Source organism: Chiloscyllium plagiosum, unplaced genomic scaffold, assembly GCF_037043375.1.
Source record: "Chiloscyllium plagiosum isolate Xiang-an unplaced genomic scaffold, Cpla_swu_hap1 HiC_scaffold_28, whole genome shotgun sequence".
NCBI classification, from domain to species: domain Eukaryota; kingdom Metazoa; phylum Chordata; class Chondrichthyes; order Orectolobiformes; family Hemiscylliidae; genus Chiloscyllium; species Chiloscyllium plagiosum.
The window spans coordinates 12,165,555-12,185,800 of NW_028270166.1; the positions used below are offsets into that span (position 1 = coordinate 12,165,555).

A 20,246-nucleotide genomic window follows, 5' to 3' on the forward strand; every position below is an offset into this window, starting at 1 on the left:
TAATCTTCCTGTACGTGCTATTACTAGCTACAAAGCCCACGAGAATATGTTTAAGGGGGAAATGTGTCAACGAATTTCAACAAACTGATTTCAAACAATGACCAATTAGCCTTGGTGAGTGCATGCATCTATTGGAACATTAGCGATTAGCAAATCTGTCAGCTTCACTCAAAGCATGTCTGTTGAGTGAAACTTCAGCTAGCCTAAACCAGGGATCAAGGAATGACCCAGGTCAACAAAAGACATACTGTTAAGGTCTTTGCTTGCTGATGGGCAGCCTGCTAATGAAGAGGTTTTGCTTAAAAACAGCATTTGTTCGAGCACCTTTTTAAAATAAATTATTGTTTTTTTGTCTCCGTTTTATAATGCTCTTTCACTCCACTATTTTCAATGCCAGGCTGAAGCACGGTGGTGAAGGACAGGACTGGGGCCAATGCATACATGGTTTCATTGGCTTTTAATTATAGTAATACACATAACAAACATGTATCCCCCCAACCCAACAACCAGAGTTTCAATTTGATCCTATTTATTTTCCTCCTCTATTGAAAAGCCCGTAAATGATTAAATGCCCTATTGGAAAGGGGCGCTATTAACCCATTGTAACAAAAAGTATTCAAACTTTAAAGGAAACTTAATAACTTAAACAGCATTTCCCAGGTTGATGGTATACTCCCATGAATCCCTACAAACGTGTGACTACTTCCATCTAGCAAGACAAGGGCAGCAGATACATGGGAACACCACCGTCTTCATGTTCTGCTCCAAGCCACTCCCTATCCTGACTTGGAAATATATTGCCATTCCTTCACTGTTGCTGGGTCAAAGTCATGGAACTCTCTCCCTAATAACATTAGAGGACTTCCTGCAGCCTGTGGACTGTAGCGGTTCAAGAAACTCACCACTACCTTCTGAAGGGCAGTTAGGCATGGACAACAAATGCTGGCCAGCCATTGGTGCTCATGTCCCACAAGTAAATTAAAAAGAAGTTACAGTGAACAACCCTCACGTCAGGTGCCCACAGGTCACTGGAGGCCTCAATCACCCTGAGGGTATCCACTTGGTCCAACTCCATTGTTAACTTATAGGAGTGTAAATAATATGTTTTTTTCCCATTGCTTGGGTTTGGGGTGCGGCCTTAACTGGAAGGTGCTGGGATGGTTGGGAGTGAATGCCCCCTATGGGCGTCGGGGGAGATCTCTGGAGATTTGTGTTTCGTTGTGTTTATTTGTTTAAGTTAGGAGTAGAGGTTAGTTTTTTTAGTGTTTGGAGGAATAGTCTTTAGATTTGATAAAGTCTGTGTTTTTTCCACTCATCGTACCCTGAATGCGGGGGACCGCGGGCTGTAGCGTGCAGTCATGACTAACAATCTGTTCAGGTGGTCCACCTGGAATATAAAGGGGAGCCACTCCCCCATTAAAACGAAAAAGGTGTTCTCAAATCTTAGCAAGGAGAGAGCTGACATCGCGCTGTTGCAAGAAACACATTTGACTGATAGGGAACATTTGAAGTTACAACAGGGGGGATACGATGAGATATTCCTTTCCTCCGAAAGCAGAGGGGTGGCCATATTGGTAAGAAGGAACCTCTCATTTCAGGTGAAAGATCAAATCAAGGATGAATATGGATGGTTCATCATTCTCAAGGCTCTGATACATGGAGAAGAGTATGGCACCCTGAACATTTACTGCCTCCCTCAGCACATCCGCTCAAACGTTTAGTTGATGCTGTCTCTAAATTAATAGCTCTTGGGGTGCATCATACGATTATAGGAGGAGACTTTAAATGTCTCATGGACCCTGGGGTAGACAGGATGCCAAGAGGGCTGTTGGTTACACCACAGCAGTCTATATGGTTAGTGGACTTGTGTGAGGAATTGGGGTCAGTGGATGTGTGGAGGTGCCTCCACTCGAATGGGAGGGATTTTACCTTTTACTCCAACTTGCACAAGTGCCACACAAGAATCGATATGTTCTTTATTCTGTCAGTTTATTTAGACTTGGTCTTGGTCTGCAGGATTGGGAGCATAATTATTTCGGACCATGTGGTGGTGTATTTAGATGTTAAGACCAAAGGTAGTGGAGTAGGCACATGGCACTGGCACATGGATCCGTTTCTGTTGAAGGATGGCAACTATGAACAGTATATCACAAGGGAGTTCAGGATTTATTGGGACATCAATCTGGGTACAGCCAGTAATCCATCAGTGCTCTGAGAGACCACCAAAGCGTTCTTAAGGGGTATGATTATTTAATATTCGACAAGGAGAAGGAGGCAGAGAGGAGAGCAGCAGCAGATGCTCGAGGCCCGCTGAAGGCAGCCGAATTGACATATTACACTAGACCATCTGTGGTTACATTGCAATGGGTCATGGCTCTCCAGGCTGCTCTGGACTCAGAGCACACACAAGTAGTGAAGAGAGGGGTCTCCTTTGCAAAGCAAAGGCTGTTTGAAAATGGGGATAAGCCAGGTAGGTGCAAATATGTCAGCAGAGAGTGATTCCGGGCTTGGTGATCTCCCTGGATGCAGAAAAGGCTTTTGATTGGGTGGAACATGTCTTTGCTGTTCTAGATCATTTTGGTCTGGGATGGGCCTTTGCCAGGTGGGTGGCAGTGTTATATAGAGACCCCAAGGCAGCGGTTATCATGAATGGGGTTAAATTGAGCAATTTTGGTGTGGGGGAAAGGGGCAGTTGACAGGGATGTCCCCTATTGCCAATGCTGTTTACCTTGGTACTTGAACCATGAGCAGAGGCCATCTGAAAGGACCCTGAAATAATGGCACCAAAGGCGGGAGATGGGGAACACAAAATCTCTCTCTGAGGACGATGTCCGTCTGTTTTTGGCTAACCCCGAAAAGTCCATACCTTGGCTAATACAAAAATTTAAATTATTCAGCAGTTTTTCGGGATACAGGATAAATTTCACAAAATCGGAAGTCATGCCCCTGGGGAGATGGGTGGAAGTACCGAAGCTGGAGGACGGAATGGAGTTTCCTTTTAGGTGGTTGCAGAAAGATTTTCTCTATCTGGGAATTTTTATTACCCCTACCTTCCAACAGTTGTACGGAGTTAACTTTGTGCAACTGTTTGAGAAGATAAAGCAGGCCTTGCAGCGATGGGAAGAACCACCCATATCATGGCTTGGCCATATAGCCTTGATTAAAATGAACGTTCTTCCTTGGTTGTTATATGCAATAAGGATGCTCCCGTGGTTATTACCCAAACAGGTGCTGCAGAGGTTTACAGCATGGCTTGGTTCATGGTGCTGGAGGTGCCCCCTAATTAAATTTACCAAGTTGCAACGTCTGCAGGATATTGGGGTGGTGGGGGGTGGTGGTGGACCTCCCAGATCTGAAGAGATACCAAATAGGTGCCCTGTTGTCATATGTAGGCGAATGGATGTGCAGTGACCCGAAGTTGATATGGCTTGATGTAGAGGCCTCGCAGGCGAGATGTCCCCCCATAAACTTACTGCTCATGGATAAGATGAGATCTGTGGTTGAGCACTGTGAGAGTCCGATTATCATAAATATGGTGAAAGCATGGAGGATAATGCGGCAGGGCGAGGGCAATTTGCTTAAGAGTTCACCGTTCACCCCATTAGTGAGAGCCCCAGGATTTAGACTGGGGTCAATGGACTTTGGCTTCAGAGTACGGGAGAGTAAAGGAATCTCCTGTCTGAGAGATTTATTTGAAGGAGAGGTCTTAATGTCTTTCAGCCATTTAGGTCAAAAATACGGAATCCCTAATAGGGACCTTTTCCGATATTTCCAGGTTAGGGATTATGTACAGAAGAAGACCACACTCTTGACCCAGCCCTACAAGTTGGATATAGAATGTAGAGTGCTCCGATGTGGGGGCAGTCTCTCAGTTAGTACCATATATCATCTGGAGAGAGGGAGCGCCTTGGGGGATATGGAGAGACTCCACGAGATCTGGAGTCAGGAGTTAGGGGAAAAATCTCATCGGCAACATGGGAGGATATATGAGGGAATATAAAGAAAATTTCAATATGCAATAAGACACAATCGATGCAATTGAAGATCCTCTACAGGGCCCATATAGCACCAGAGAGGTTAGCAAAGTTTAAGAAAGGATCTTCTCCAAAACGTCCCAAATGTAAAAACAGAATTGGCACCCTTACACATTGCTTTTGGTCCTGTTACAAGATCCACAGATACTGGGGGACCACAGTGAGTGAGCTGGAGAGGACCTGGAATGGAGGTTAGGAAGGATCCAGTGTCCCTCCTTTTTGGACTACCGAATCTTCCCTCTCTGGGTGAGCACTGGAAAAGGTTATTCAATATCCTTACACGTTGTGTGAGGAAAGACATCCTAATGAATTGGATATCAGAAAAGCCTCCAGGTGTTGCAGGGTGGCACAGACTAGTGATGGAGCATGTCCTTCAAGATTACCTGACAAGTACGGTGTGCCACGGAACGGAACAATTTTATAAGACATAGTGGCCCTTTCTAAATTACATAGACATGAATCTGTCAGCAGTACTGATTATGGCCTTTAAATAGCTACGAGGGCCGTATATGGTTGTCCGTGGACCCTGGGGGAGTGGGAGGGGGTGGAGGCCTAGTAAATACGAATATAATAACTGTTGCTCCCGAGGACAGGAGCCTTGATGGAAATGCGGCGAGTGGAGTAGTGTAATATAGTACAATGTAATGTAATTTAATTTTAGTGGATTGTAATTTAATTGAATGTTATTTTATTTAATTCAAGTTTATACTAATTTGGGTTAAGTGAAGTAAATATGAAACGAGCTGAAAATGTGTTGCTGGAAAAGTGCAGCAGGTCAGGCAGCATCCAGGGAACAGGAGAATCGACATTTCGGGCATAAGCCCTTCTTCAGGAATGGAATATGAAATATGAAACGACTGTATCTTGAAGAATAGTAGGCAGCTTATTGTCAATGTTACTATAATGTAATATCATATTATGATAGTATTTCTACCTTTCTGTATTTTTGTACTCGTATAACTTTTTTTGGTTTGTTTTTTGTAAAAGAGCAAAAAATTCCTTCAATAAATATATACATTTAAAAAAATTCTGGATGTAAGTTTGCTCGCTGAGCTAGACGTTTCGTCACCCTACTAGGTAACATCTTCAGTGGGCCTCCAGGCAAATGTGTGTTACCTGTGTATAATTAAACACAACCATTAAACAACTGCTGTCACACTTAACATCTCTTTTTCTAATTCAAGTAGCATTGGCTGGTTGGAAAGGTAAGTGGGTGACAACTTGTGATGCACTTAAGGTGCAAAAGATTGACCTGAATTTACTCAAATACCGATTCCATCCCCATATGTGAACAAGCACATGAATCAATAAGCTTCTGGTCAGACCACATTTAGAACATTGTGAGCAGTATCTAAGGAAGGATGTGATGGTGTTGGAGGGAATCCAGAGGAGCTTTACAAGAATAATCCCAGGGGTGAAGGGTTTGTCATATAAGGGGTGGTTGAGGACTCTGAGTCTGTACTTGGTGGAGTTTAGAAGGATGAGGGGTATCTGATTGAAACTTACATGCAGAGACCTGGTTTGCAAGAAAAGGTTCAGAGTATAGGAGTTGGGCGGTCATGTTGTGGCTGTACAAGACTTTGGCGAAGCCACTTTCAGAATACGGCATACAATTCTGGTTGTCCTTGTATAGGAAGGATGTTAGTAAACTTGAGAGGACATGGAGGAGATGTTTCCACTAATAGAAGAGACTAGGATTCAAGAGTGTAGCTTCAGTGTGAAGGGATGAACCTTTAGAACTGGGATGAAGAGGAATTTCTTCAGCCAGGGGGTGGTTAGTCTGTGGAATGCATTGCTGCTGAGGGCTGTGGAAGCCAGGTCATTGAGTGTCTTTAAGACAGAGATATATAGGTTCTTCATTAGTAAGGGAGTCAAAGATTATGGGGAGAAGGCAGTAGAATGGGGCTGAGAAACATTATCCATGATTGAGTGTTGAAGCAGCCTCGATGCGCTGAATGGCCTAATTCTGTTCCTATATCTTATGGCCTTATGGTCAAGTGGATGTAGAGATTAGTCTCTAAGATAACATCACTGTGACTCAGTAGTCATGTGTTGATGTTCTGCTAACAAGTTGGAACCTGCACAACTCAGAGCATGCTGTGCTGTAGCCTTACCATTATGTATTAATGCACATTTGTGGAAAAGGCTCTAGCCTCAGCTTTTATGAAGACCTGAAGAACCCATGGCACGTCTCATAGGAGGGAGTGATTCCTTAGAAATCAATCACTAGCATGAGGTCAATGTTGGTACAGAAACTCGACCGGTGTATGTGAATGGAAACGCTCAAACATTTGTTCATTCAATCAGAGTTGACATAAACAGTCTGAGGATAATTGCCTTTTTAGTTGTCCCTGGAACAACTTACATAATATTAAATTAATTGTGCAGCTTGTAAAGAATGAGTGAAGAACCTTTGGTAACATTTGTCTCAATTGTAGCTCTGACAGGTTTTTGAAGTGACTCTGGACCTAGCTATTTGGGACATTACAAGCGCTTTTGAAAGAGAATCAGCGCATTTGGATCAGGCAGTAAAGAGCTTGAGTTTACTCATTTATCAGATATTTAGCAGTGAGATTGCAATAAAGGGATCTGATTATAAGAGTTGGGAGGTCATGTTGTGACTATACAGTACATTGGTGAGGCACTTTTGGAACACAGCATGCAATTCTGTTCACTCTTCGTGGGTGGCACGGTGGCACAGTGGTTAGCACTGCTGCCTCACAGCGCCAGAGACCCGGGTTCAATTCCCGCCTCAGGCGACTGACTGTGTGGAGTTTGCACGTTCTCCCCGTGTCTGCGTGGGTTTCCTCCGGGTGCTCCGGTTTCCTCCCACAATCCAAAGATGTGCAGGTCAGGTGAATTGGCCATGCTAAATTGCCCGTAGTGTTAGGTAAGGGGTAAATGTAGAGGTATGGGTGGGTTGCGCCGAAGGGCCTGTTTCCACACTGTATGTAATCTAATCTAATCTTCTATAGGAAGAATGTGTAAACTTGAATGGATGCAGAAAAGAGTGCTGCCAGAGTTGGAGGGTTTGAGCTATAGGGAGAGGCTGAATAGACCGAGGCTATTTTTCTTGGACTCAACTTCCCCTTGTAGGGCAGTCCCTCCATAATTGGTATTGGCCTCCAATGCCAGCTTCTCTTTCCTTGGATAAGGAGTCCAAATGGATCCAGTATACCAGCTGTGGTCTGACGAGTCTTTTGTATAGTTTTAGTAAGAGTTCCCTATTTTGATACTTTATTCCTTAGTAATAAACATTCAGGAGAAAGTGAGGACTGCAGGTGCTGGAGATCAGAGCTGAAAACGTGTTGCTGGAAAAGCACAGCAGGTCAGGCAGCATCCAAGGAACAGGAGAATCGACGTTTCGGACATGAGCCCTGGACACACTTTCCTCATTCCTGAAGAAGGGCTCATGCCAGAAACATTGATTCTCCTGTTCCTTGGATGCTGCCTGACCTGCTGTGCCTTTCCAGCAACACAGTTTCAGTAATAAACATTCAGTTTGCCTTCCCTATTACCAGGTATACTTTGTAGGACAGCTTTTACCAATGGATCTCACTAAGGTACCCACAAACCCACATCAAAGCCTAGCAAGTGGTACATACCATTGAAAAACTTCTGAGAAAGAATGAACATTTTCGTTTAGCTCTGCTGAGCTGACATGTTGCAGAATGGTTCCACCCTATTCCAGCTTTTGATGGGCACAGGCTGAGAACTCAACGTCCCTCCTTTTCCCATGTTCTGGAATCAAGCGTCACAGCCCTGGATAATGACCAGCGAAGACAGAAAAGAGAACTTTATAGGGCACCTTTAAGCAGAAGTACATGTACCACAAACCTGCCCGTACTGAACCAGTGAATGCAAGTATAGCTCAGAGATGATCAGCAAGACTGTACTATGATTACAAAGCTGCAGCTATTGAAATTGAACCTTATCTGAGGACCAAATGATGTCATACAAAGAAGCAGGAGTGCCTTTAGCTTGCTAAAAAAAACCCAAGCCAGTAGATGGATGCTTGCATAGACTGAACATCAGGAAAAAGCAATGACAATACAGTCACCAGTGACAGAGAGAGGGGCTAGAGACTCTCAGGGATGCAGTTTGACATGCGCTGACCTTTGACACCTTGCAATGCTGCTGCTGCTGCAGATACATTCAAGGAGATTGGTGAAATCACCCTGCAGTCTGTCCCTGTAAAGTATAGAGACTCAGGGAGGTGAGGGGGCTTGAGAAGTCTGGAGGATGTATGGATAAATAGCTTGTGAAGTTAATATTTTGAGAGAAGACTTGGCAGAAGATGTAGAAATAAAGGATTATCCATACCTTTACTCTAAGACAAGCTCGTAAGCACATATATGAGCAGATATTAGCAGAAGATTCCATGGAACTGGAACCAGAGTCTATTAGGGTCACAGAGATGTCTTCTCTTACCATCCCTTGTAGTAAGTTATATTCAATAAAACCTGCTAACATTTACTCATCTGAGAGTAGATCTGATCTTATTATAGAGCTTAACTATTGAGGTGAAGGAGCTCAGCATTTGAGAGCTTAGACAATGAATAGTCAACAGGTGATTTGGTTTGGAGGTTTGTGGCACACTGATCCTATCCTTCTGATAGCAATTGGGACTGGTGGGCTGGCTTGATTTGACCCCTTATTAAACCCACACCCATCAATGTTAATGACAGTGCAGTTTTACTACCTTAGGTTAATTCAGAGATCAAAAGTAGGGTCTTCCTGATTTGTCTGAAACAAGGACCTCTAGCGACTGTAAGCCCTGACCTTGTTGAACCTGAATAGTAGGAACTGAACTTGGGAATAGTTGAATTCATTGGAACTGAACTTGTAGACCATTCCAAACGCAAGATATGGCCTTGCACATTAGCTGTGTCCTTGCTGAGTGCCCTTACGTGCCTCAACCTATCAAATTGTTCTGCTTTGAATTGTCAAATTAGCTACCACCCAGACAGACACTAGAGATGTGATCCTCTTTCATCTTTGGTACTTTGCAATACAAACAAGCTCACAAAAACACCTCTTCTGGTAAATAAAGTAATTAAACATTTTTATTATCCACACAAGAAGACCTATGACACGTGAAAGGCTTGGGGGTAATATAAAATGCATTAGTCTAATTAAATCTGTCACATTTATACTAGCTTGTGATATGATTATATTTAGTAAATAATTTCTATTCATTACTGAAACTAAATGAATACAAAGGGATATTGGGCTTGTAATTAGAAATTCGTATCACAGTCAAAGCTATCAGAGACACAGAAACGCAATTATAGCAATAATGTAAACTACATGATAAACAATTTACGTTTTCTTTTAAGTGAGGTATCAAGCGCTTTAGCACTAAAGTGGATTTGTCATTCCTTGTTGTCTCACACTGTGTTTGCTTCCAAACTGATAAGAATTATTGCTGAGAACGATTGGTAAGGGGCTGAGGACTACAGTACAGGAGGCCAATAAGGGCAGTGAGGATGGGAAATAAATTGTCATGTTTCCATGACCCTACCTTTAAGTTTTAAGAAGCTGGAAGATCATAAGAGAAAGGAAAGACTAAAAGGGTAAAGGGCCCGACAATTTAGAGGTTGAATGGGAGTGGGTCCAATGAGTCTTAGAATTATAAGGATTTGAACATCAAAGCAAGCTGTTTAGTCCATCCTTTCTTTATGTCAGTGACAATAATGATTTGCTGCCTCTGTCAGCAGGAAATATGTGGAGGTGTTCCTGGACCTAAAACACAGGAGTAAGAAAATAAGCAAGTTTGGAAAATCAGTATTATTGCAATAATTGAGGCCAAGAAGACAACAATCAAAGGAATTAGTCAGAATCAAGAAAGGGTCCTCATTATTGACTTGGATTGACCTTTTGCTTTCCAAAGCTAGAACAGCTGTAACAGGTGCCAGTAAACATTGACAGTAGTGTGGACAGCCACATCCTTCACCAGTTACATCAACTCGATTATTTTAACACGTCCAGGTCAGTGACTGTGTTTCACAAGATCCTCCATCTCACAGCCTGACAGTCATGGCTCAGATAGCAACATCCTTACCTGTCAGTCATGAAGATGTGGGTTAGAATCCTACTCCAGGGCTTCAACACAAAATAAGGTTGGCACTTCATTGAAGGTATGTTGGTCTTTCTGCTGAGATTGCAAGTAGGTATCAAAGGTGAACAGAAGTATTCTGACCAAGCAACATCTCAGAATGAAAACAGGTTGTCATGTTGTTGGCATGTCCAAATTGGCTGCTGTGTTTCCTACATACTTCCTGCCGACTTCAATTGTACTTCATTGACTGTGAATACTTTGGTCATGAAAAACAGATTGCATGTTCCCAAAGTGTGTACATATATGGCATCTGTGAGCTCAATTGAATTTTTAATAGTTAAACAATTGTCTGGATTCTGGATAGCTGGAACTTGTCTTATATGAGTACTGCCTGTTTGAAAAGAGGAATGGAGTGTTGTGGATTATGAGACTAATTTGTGCCACATAAATGATTAATGTTTGAGGATATTGATGTGGGAATAATTTGAGAATGCAGTGTCATTGCTTTGGGAAGGTTGGAATAAAAATACTGGTTGGGATCTGATGTGTAAGTTGTTCCTGAGCTATTAGTCAAGGCCACATTTTAGAATGGTTCCAAATCAGTTGACAAATCATACATCTATGTACACAAGTAACAATTAAATTAGACAGACCCTTCACAGATATGAGTTAAAATGCAGCTGTCTGATTTTGTGCTCCATCTTGAGGAGGTGTCCATATATACAGCCCATGAAAAATGCTACAAAAATGCAAGTCTTTGTTTTCCATGAAGATGTCCCACTAGCTCTTCCTCCCTTACATCGACATTGTTGGTCTTCCACTGGTGGATGCCCTGACTGAATTATTACTCACAAAAACAGCTTACTGCTTAGCTGCTGTTTAAGGTTGTCGAGAATGTGGTGCTGGAAAAGTACAGCAGGTCAGGAACATCCGAGGAGCAGGAGAATCGACGTTTCAGACATAAGTCCTTCATCAGGCTTATGCCCAAAATGTCAATACGCTTGCTCCTCGCATGTTGCCTGACCTGCTGTGCTTTTCCAAGACCACTCTAATCTAGACTTGTAGAAAAACATTGCCAGGGTGGGGATGGATTTTTGAGTTTGAGAGGCTCTGCATATAATCTATCTAACCAACTCACAGTAATGCACCATCTTCTCCCAATAACCTCTTTGAACACCTCTCACTGTTCTGTTCTAGGGTTACCTCAAGTCACTGTTCCCAATCTATTTTGGCCAGACCCTGCCTTATTTTAATGAAATCTGCCTGACACCAATCCAAACCCTTTTTGCAAGGTTTGTGAAGGTTTGTAGCTCAGGGTGAGGTTTAGGGTGTAGGTTTGATATCCAGACATTTCATTACCTGGCTAGGTAACATCATCAATGGTAACCTCCAAATGAAGCAAAGCTGCTGTCTCCTGCTTTCTATTTATATCTTTCTCCTGGATGGGGTTCCTGGGGTTTGTGGTGATGTCACTTCCTGTTTGTTTTCTGAGGGATTGATAGAACAGGAAATGACATCACCACAAACCCCTGGAACCCCATCCAGGAGAAAGATATAAATAGAAAGCAGGAGACAACAGCTTTGCTTCACTGAGAGGTTGTTACTGATGATGTAACTTAGCCAGCTAATGAAATGTCTGGGATAGCAAACCTACAGCTCAGTGAACAAACCTACACCCTAAATCAAACTCTTTTTTGCAGATAACCCATATTTTATATTTGTGTTCAATGACATGCCTCTATGATATCCAAACATCAGGCTCCATGTTTTTTTTGTCAGTTTGCAAGACCTTATATTTGTAAGTTAGTCCCAATCAAATCTGTGGCTTGTATTTCCACATCCATCAGCTTCACAGCTCAACTACAATACTTGGCCTATAAATTCAATGTTTTACAAGTGTACTCAATGTGTGAATGTGCAAGTGTTGTAATTTTCCTACATTACAGCAGTGACTCGGCTTCATTGACTTTAAAGTGTTCTGGGACGTCCTGTGGTTGTGAAAGGCACAATAAATGTGAGTGTTTCCCTTTGTGTCAATGGCAAAGTTCCAGCTTTCGCTCTGCATCCTCATCGGTTACACCCAGCCTGGCCCTTCAACTATTAATGGAATTAGTTATGTCTGGCTTCTACTCAGCTGGCGGGAAGCATTGTTATAGAGGGAACAGGAATAGAATTTCCAAGAGTTAAAATATCCCCCAGGTAGTTACACCTCCTTGTCTGAAGTCAAACTTGCACATGTGGTCTTGTTGGTGCACTGTTCACACGATTGTCACTCCCTGCCCATTCTCCCACTGGCTCCAAGAACAGGGCAGCCTGGAAGCAGTATGGTGTTATAATTCCTATTCTCGCCCAATGATTTTACAGCTCACAGACACCCATTAAAAAAAATCTGTAAATAATACAGAGTCCGTAAAAGTGTTATGCAATCAGTTGAGTTGAAGACCTACAGTGGTTTTATGTGAGATTTGTTTTTTAATGTGTGTGAAAGGCCAGCTGCATTACAGATGAATCCACTGATTACCTACGGCTGAATGGTGTTTACTACAATGTTTGTTTTATTACATTGTTCACCAGTCCTTGTTCCTTTTAGGTGGGCTTGTTATACATGCAGATTCAACCCAGTTCTGCCTTTTGTCACTGCGGCATTGAGAGTAAGTAATAGTTTGTGCTTTCATTTTCCTTTCTGTCCTTGTTAAGATGAGGAATGTCAAACCTGATAATTGTTTGCATGCAGTGTCAAGATCTATTGTCGTAGCTGTTATTGCCTTGGCCACAAAACCATCAAGAACAACTTTTCTACGTACTTTGTTATAAGCCGGCATTTCGGTGCAAGTATCGCAAGTGCTGAATGAGGCTGATATGAGCATTGTCCAATGTTCCTCCCTCAAATAACGGCAAGGAACATTTGCAATTTGCATTTGTATAGCACCTGAAACATGTTAGACATCCTGGGGCTTTTGGTGGATGCGTTACCAGCATTTTCTGACACTGAACCACCAAAAGGAGATGCAGGGAAAGATGCCCAAAGGTTTGTTCGAGGAGCTTAGGTTTTAAGGGACGACTTAATGGATGAAAAAGACAAAGACAAGAGGCTAAGATAGGAAATTTCAGAGCTTGGGCCTTGGACAGTTAAAGGCACGGCGACCCGGAGTAGAACAGTTAAAATCAAAATGTTTAGGAGACCAGAATTGGCTGAGTACAGATCTCAGAGAGGATTTTGGATTGGAAACAATTACAGAAATAGGGAGGTGTTAAGGGTGAGGGGACTTTGAACCAAATTGGGATTGTGGGCCCTCTGGCCTCCATGTTTAATGGCCTCCTACTCTAAAAATCAGATTTTTTTTACTGAAGGCTCAAAAATGAGGGGAAAAAGCATGACTTAAAAATAAAAATTCAGAGAATTTCATCTACACCTGCAGTTACAACTTAGTACATTCGACTAGCAGCCTGGTGACTGGTCTTTTCTTCCACCTTTGTACTGCCACCTCATAGCTGCTGTAAAAAAAGGCCAAACCTTTTCACACCCGACGGCCTCAAAATGCAGCAAAAAATTGCAAACGTCGGTTTTTACTTTCAACCAACTTGTATGGACAGATTGTGCCACACCTTATGGCACAGTTGGGACTTGAACCCAGATCTCCTGATTGTCTCCTGACAAGAGCTTTATGTTAACTAAATGGCGGACAACTGCCAATTTCCATGTCCCCTCACCTTCTTTAATTTGAGAGACTAGCAGGAGGACTTTATATTGTCAAACAGATATTGTTCTGCCTTAGTTAAGGTTGGTTCAGAGTCAAGAGGGGAGTGGGATTACACCAGGGTCGTGGTGAGACATGTAGGTGCAGTGCACCAGATTTATGAATGTAACATACAGCCCAAAAGGGTCAGAGATAGACAGAATTTGAAAAAAAATATGAGAAAGCCACTGAATGTTTGTATTTCCATATGTAGGAATAAAGTCAGTGGTGCCACTTGTACATTGTTGCATTATCTGCCCTTAGGCTAGTTACTGCTGCTATTTTCCTGCCCTAATCTTAAATGCCTTCTTTCAAAACAAAGTTCTATCCATGTATTCAGAAATGTTACTCATTGTAGTAATACTCTGGTAGTCCTATTGACTTTCTACCTGACCTCGCTTCTAGTCAAAGAAAGTAAGTTAAATCAGAATCTGTTCCGTTCTATAAAGGTCATTTAGAGCTCATCGCATAAAAGCCTTATTGGAAACAAAATCCCCCAAAAAAGCATTGTAAAACCTCGCTGCTATTTTCCACGTGTTTATAATACATCTTTCATTTTGACCTTTCCTGACACATCAGATAAATGTTTGCCTCTGGGACTCAGCCCAGCTTCATCATTGTATCTTCTGTCAATCACTGCTTACCATCGCTGGCCTTTTCTGTCACGCAACGTGTCATGCAGCTGTAATTGTAACGGAATGGATCGGCATGGTATGGCTCTGGTCTCAATATGACATTCTTTTAATGAGGCCTGAAAGGACACCTGACTACACACTATATGGTCCTGACTCACTGTCTGTGTGTCTGCTACGATCAAGGGAGAAGTTGACAGACAAGAGTGGATGTCGTGGTGAGGATTAAGACAAGGGTAGTGGTGGAGGCAAAGTGGAAACTTTAAAATAGAACTAATGGTAAATCTGTGGTTAGTCTCCATCGATCTGTGGTCAGCGTTGATGTTGGGAATTTAAGCTTGTATTGAGGAGCTGGATGAAGTGACAAGATTCTAGATAACTGCAGCTGCCCTTTAGCGGAGCCGATGAAGGTGATATGATGCCTTAATAAGAAATGTTTCTTTGTTAAACAAATAAAGTTGACGATACTGGAAACAATTAAAAGGTGTAGAGCTGGATGGCTGTAGAGCTGAAAATTGTAGGGCAGAAGAAAGTGACACAGGTTGGGAGGGGTGGAGTGGTGAGGCTACAAAAGGACTTGGAATCAAAGATTAAACATCTTAAAATGAAGGCAGTGCCTGATTGGGAGCCAAAATGTGTCAGTGACAAACATTTCGGGAGTGGGTAATGGGACTTGACATGATTAAGTACTCAGGCAACAGAGTTTTATTGGTGATCTCTGGTTTATGAGTAGCCAATGTGGGAGGCAGTCAAAATGCACAGTGAATTACTTTGTCTTAAAATAACTGCTGTTAAGGAAAATAAACATGGCAAGCCATTTTGTGTAGAGCAAGATCCCATACAGTGGCTCAGTGGTTAGCACTGCTGCCTCGGAGCACCAGGGTCCCAGGTTCAATTCCAGCTTGGGTGACTGTTTGTGTGGAGTTTGCACATTCTCCCTGTGTCTGCGTGGGTTTCCCCTGGGTGCTCTGGTTCCCTCCCACAGTCCAAAGCTGTGCAGATTAGGTGAATCGGCCATGCTAAATTGCCCATAGTGCTAGGTGCATTAGTCAGAGGGAAATGGGTTGGGGTGGGTTATTCTTCAGAGGGTCGGTGTGGACTGGTTGGGCCAAAGGGCGTGATTCCACACTGTAGGGAATCTAATCTAATCTAAAATACAATGAGTCAGTAGGTGAATTTAGTGGTGCTGGTTGACATCAGTCAAGATGCAGACTACTCCTCCTGTAAACAACCATTGTGGGGTCTTTAATGAAAATGTAGTAATGGTAAAGATGTGCTTTGAAATCTACAACGTCGACTTGCTCAGTTTCCCTCCTTAGTTCCATAGAATTCTAATTTGTGCAGCCTAAGATTCCTGAGTTGCATTCACATGACTCAACCTTGATGTGGAGGAGCCAGTGTTGGACTGGGGTGGACAAAGTTAAAAATCACACAACACCAGGTTATAGTCCAACAGGATTATTTGGAAGCACTAGCTTTCGGAGCACCGTGGCTTCCAAAAAACCTGCTGGATGACAAACTGGTATTGTGTGATTTTTAAGTATGACTAGACCATACAAGCCTCGGGACCTGCACCCCCACTGAATTAGATCCAAACCGACCTTACTTTGTATCTTCATTGGCCCGCTCATGATCCATATTGATATTTTTCCACAACAAATATCACTCGATCTCAGCTTTGAAAGCTCCAATTGTCCCATCATTCATCCTTTTGTGGGGCAGAATTTCAGACTTCCACTCTCTTTTGTGTGTAAAAGTGCATGCCGATATCAATCTCAGTGTAAGAGTGAGCAGGAAGACTTTATGGTTATCTGTCAGACTGAAGAGGTTAATCGAATTCTATTAATCTGCTTGTGCCATGAATGGTAAGACGACAGTGAAATTGTTTCCTTTGTGTCCCTATGGTCTTGAGATTGAGTCCAGTGCTAGCTGACTTTTGACCCTGCCAGCTGCAGATTTGATGAGCTTTGTCAGTTCCTGGCCTGGTCACAATGGTCATCCCCCCTGGGGCAATGCCTTACTTCCGTACGGAACAGCGCAAATCTAACAGTGACTATCTTGTCCTGAGGATGTGCTTACTGACTGTTGGCTGCAAACAGTGTTATAGTCACTGAGTCGATATAGAAACAACATGCCCCCGCCCAGTCAGAACAATTCTACACCAGCTGAAACTGGAAGGGCAGGGACAAATACGAAACAAGTAGCAAGGGATGCTGGGTACATTGGCCAAGTAAAACACTGAAATCATAAAACCCACACCAGACACAGTGCAAATGCAGCAGCTAGGTGCTAATGACATTAGCATAAGTAAGAGGGAACAGTTAACCTGAGGCTATTTTCCCTAGAGCATCGGAGGTTGAGGGGTGACCTTGTAGAGGTTTATAAAATTATGAGGGGCACAGATAGGGTGAATAGCCACGATCGTTTTCTCTAGATTATGGGAGTTTAAAGTGAGAGGGGAAAGATATAAAAGGGACCCGCGGGCCAACTTTTTCACATAGAGGGTGGTGCGTATATGCTGTTTTTTTTGCAACATCTAAAAGGCATCTGGATGGGTATACAAATAGGAAGGGTTTAGAGGGATAGGGCCAAATGCTGGCAAATGGGACTAGATTAATTTAGGATCTCTGGTCAGCATGGACAAGTTGAACTGAAAGGTCTGTTTCTGTGCTGTACATCTCTATGACTCTAAGTAACAATTAACAGGCAATAACAAATAATTCAAATTGTGTTAAGAGATCTTTTGTGCAACTCTTAAAAGGACAAATGGGGCCTTGATTTAACATCCCATCTAAAATATTGCATTTCTGACAGTGAAACTTTCCCCTGTACTGATGCTCTGTCAGTCTAGTGCTTCCTTAGCATTGTCCCTCCAACAGTATGATTCTGCCTCAGTACTGATTCTGTGATAGAGCTGCACTCCCTCAGCATTGACTCTCCTCTAGTAGAGTGCTCCCTCAGTACTGAGGGTTCCCTCCCACAGTGCATCCTCCCTCAGTATTGACCCTTCCATAGTGTGGCACTCCCTCAGTATTGACTTTCCAATAGTAGAGTGCTCCCTCAGTACTGAGGGTTCCCTCCCACAGTGCATCCTCCCTCAGTATTGACCCTTCCATAGTGTGGCACTCCCTCAGTATTGACTCTCCAATAGTAGCATGCTCCCTCAGTACTGATGTTTTCCTCCCACAGTGCATTCTCCCTCAGTCTTGGATTGTGAATTGCAATATCTTGCCTCCTCCTCCAATATTTCCCTTCTATTGTCTCCCAGGGAGTGGATCATGCTGAGACATATTTCTACAGCTGCTGTGGTCTTCTGTTATCATTCTGTTTCAAATCCTTCCTTCCCCTCCCATGGAAGCAAGTGGACTACTTTATTATGAAAGCCTTAGTGCTGACTCAATCCCCTTCCCTACAGCAATAATGAGGGGGAGACCTTTGGCATTTTGTTCCTGGATCCCTGGCACTTTGGCCAGCTTTACTGAACTTCAGTGGGCATTGATCATCCAACACAGTTTAAAATCAGACCCTGCAGTGCATCTTTGTAATGCAGCCGACAGTCAATGTTTCCACCATGCTGTTGTGACAAGTGGAGGTAGTGTCGTTATGAGCACACGGTCTGGTAGTTTAGTGATGGGATATGACATCCTACATGTTTGAGGTTAAAAATCACACAACACCAGGTTATAGTCCAACAGGTTTAATTGGAAGCACATGTTTGAGTCTATTGTGACCAAAGCTTCACTTTGTGTTCCTTTAACAGCAGTGTTACTTATAAATAAATGTGTTAAAGGCTCTGCTGGATCATCAAAGAGGGGAAACACAGAAACAAAGAAAGTAAGAGAAGACATAGGCCAATCAACCCTCTGAGCCTGCTCCTCCATTTAATATGATCATGGCTGATCATACAACTGTGTCCTTTAATCCCTTTAGCCCTACGAAATATAATTACCAAACTTCTTGAAAATACTAAATGCTTTGTCCTCAACCACTTTTTGTGGTGGAGAATTCCACAGGCTCACCACTCTCTGGGTGAAGAAATTTCTCCTTGCCTCAGTCCTAAATGCTCTACTGGTTTGATGGCTCAGTGGTTAGCACTGCTACCTCACAGAACCAAGGACCCAGGTTCAATTCCAGCCTTGGGTGATTGTTGGTGTGGAGTTTCCACATTCTCCCTGTGTATTTGTGGGCTTCCTTTGGGTGCTCTGGTTTCCTACCATGGTCTAAAGATGTGCAGGTGAGGTGGATTTGTCATCCTAAATTGCCCATAGTATCCAAGGATGTGCAGGTTAGGTGGATTAGTCATAGGAAATGCAAGATTAAAGGGTAGGTGGGTGAATGCTTTTTTTGGAGGATCAGTGTGGGCTTGATGGGCTAAATGGCCTACTTCCACATTGTAGGACTTCCATGATATCCTTCCCTCGTTATAAGGAACATCCTTCTTGTGTTTACCCTGTCTGGTACTGTTAAATGTTGAGAAGTTTCTATGTGAGCCCCCCTCATTCTCTAAACTCCAATGAATATTCAGTGTCAATTCAGTGTCTGTTTATATGTCAGTCCTGCTACCACAGGAACCTGTCTGGTAAACCTTTGTCATACTCCACCCATATCCAGGACATCTAGAAATCACACAAGCCCTAATAACCAGTATTACACATAATTATTTCAGGGACAGAGGGCGATTTAATCATGAGCAGCTGAAAGCCAGCCTTCCATCTTTATGGATTGAGAAGCATGCACATTTTTCCATGTGCCATACATGCACAGAACACAGAGTTACATATCAGACACCCGGCAAAAAAAACAGACCATTTAGCTCAGCTGCTCCATGCCAGTGTTGTGTTCCACCTGAAACGTCTCCCTTCCCTCTTCATCAAATACAATGAGTATAACCATCTTATCTTTTTTTTTAAATTTGATTGAGATCTGGCATCATTTGCTGGGACAGCAGTTAGTGCCTATTCTGAACTGCTCTGGAGAAAATGCTGGTGAGCTGCCTCCTTAGTTTTCTGCCATTCTCGATGCACAGTGCTGTTAGGGAGTGACTGCCAGAATTTCAAGCCAGTGACAATGAAAGAATGAGGAGACAGTTCTACATCAGGCTGGTGTGTGGCTGGAGGGGGACTTGCAGATGGTGGTATTCCCTTGCAGTTTTGTACCCTTATTCTTCCAGGTGGTAGAGGCTGTGGGTTTGGAAGGTGCTGTCGGAGGAGACTTGGTGAGTTACTGCAATGCATCATTTCATATCTCCCCAATCGACTTATCTAAGCTCACCTCAAATGGATCCATGCTATTTACCCCAACTACTCCCTGTGGTATCAAATTCCACATTTTAAACATTCTCTAAACAAAGAAATTTCTTCTGTATTCCAATTCAGATTTATTAATGACCCATGCAAAGAGCAATCTGTAACATGGGCCATCAGACAAGCCAGAAGTATTCTGAGTTTGCATTTTGTTAACTAATTGAGGGGTGGGGAGAAAACTGATTCATTTCCCCAGTATTCATGGGGTTAAGCACAAGTCTGTAAAACAGTCAAGGCTTCCCCAAGTTCAAACAAAGATTTTCCGTTAAAGTCTGACTGCTGGGGATGATAATTCATCCACAAAACTTCGATTGAGGAATGCTGTGACGGATTTAAGTTAACTGCGTTAAATCAATTATTGCAAACATGCTTTCAAAATGGATAGTTGTTTGGCATGAATAGAGCAACAGCAGGTGAAGAAGCATTTGGATGAAAAGACACAGATTTCCAGATAGGTGATAGAATATTATTTTTACATT

At 42.8% G+C, this 20,246-nt stretch overlaps 2 long non-coding RNA genes across 2 annotated transcripts in view; one reads left to right on the plus strand and one right to left on the minus strand.

The window, feature by feature from the left end:
* Window positions 1–20,246, minus strand: part of LOC148142494 (uncharacterized) — a 168,979-nt gene that overhangs the window by 134,056 nt on the left and 14,677 nt on the right. The gene's annotated exons all lie outside the window — the stretch shown is intronic.
* Window positions 12,632–20,246, plus strand: part of LOC148142495 (uncharacterized) — a 51,490-nt gene continuing 43,875 nt past the window's right edge. The window contains exon 1 of the long non-coding RNA XR_015751894.1: window positions 12,632–12,746. This is a non-coding gene — a long non-coding RNA (uncharacterized LOC148142495). The remainder of the gene's footprint in view (window positions 12,747–20,246) is intronic.